Genomic DNA, 393 nt, shown 5'->3' with positions numbered 1-393 from the left:
AACACCTTTCTAATAAACTCAAGGTTAGGATGACCATATCAAAACTTACCAACGAGAGCAAGCCGACAAGAAGAGGCAAGGATTTTTGAGTCAACAAAAGTCAAGTAAAGAGCAAATCTTCCTCGCAATTGGATTAATAAAGTTATAATCACTATAGTCACCACCAACATTCAGAGTATCATGGAAAGCTTGAGGGAAGAGACGGGAGAAAGTAGAGGTTGAAGTCCCACCACCAGCCACAGCGGCAGTGAAACTCCTATCAAGAGGCATCAGAACAAGGAAAAACAGACAGAAGAAGAACAAAAAAGAGCTCACCCAAGCAAACCGTCGGAGGGAACACCATTTTTGCCAGAGCCAACGCCATTACATATATATATATATAGTGGTGTGAGT

The sequence above is a fragment of the Phalaenopsis equestris genome, unplaced genomic scaffold (assembly GCF_001263595.1).
Source record: "Phalaenopsis equestris unplaced genomic scaffold, ASM126359v1 Scaffold235151, whole genome shotgun sequence".
In the NCBI taxonomy this organism is placed as follows: Eukaryota; Viridiplantae; Streptophyta; class Magnoliopsida; order Asparagales; family Orchidaceae; genus Phalaenopsis; species Phalaenopsis equestris.
This window is presented reverse-complemented; position numbering follows the sequence as displayed.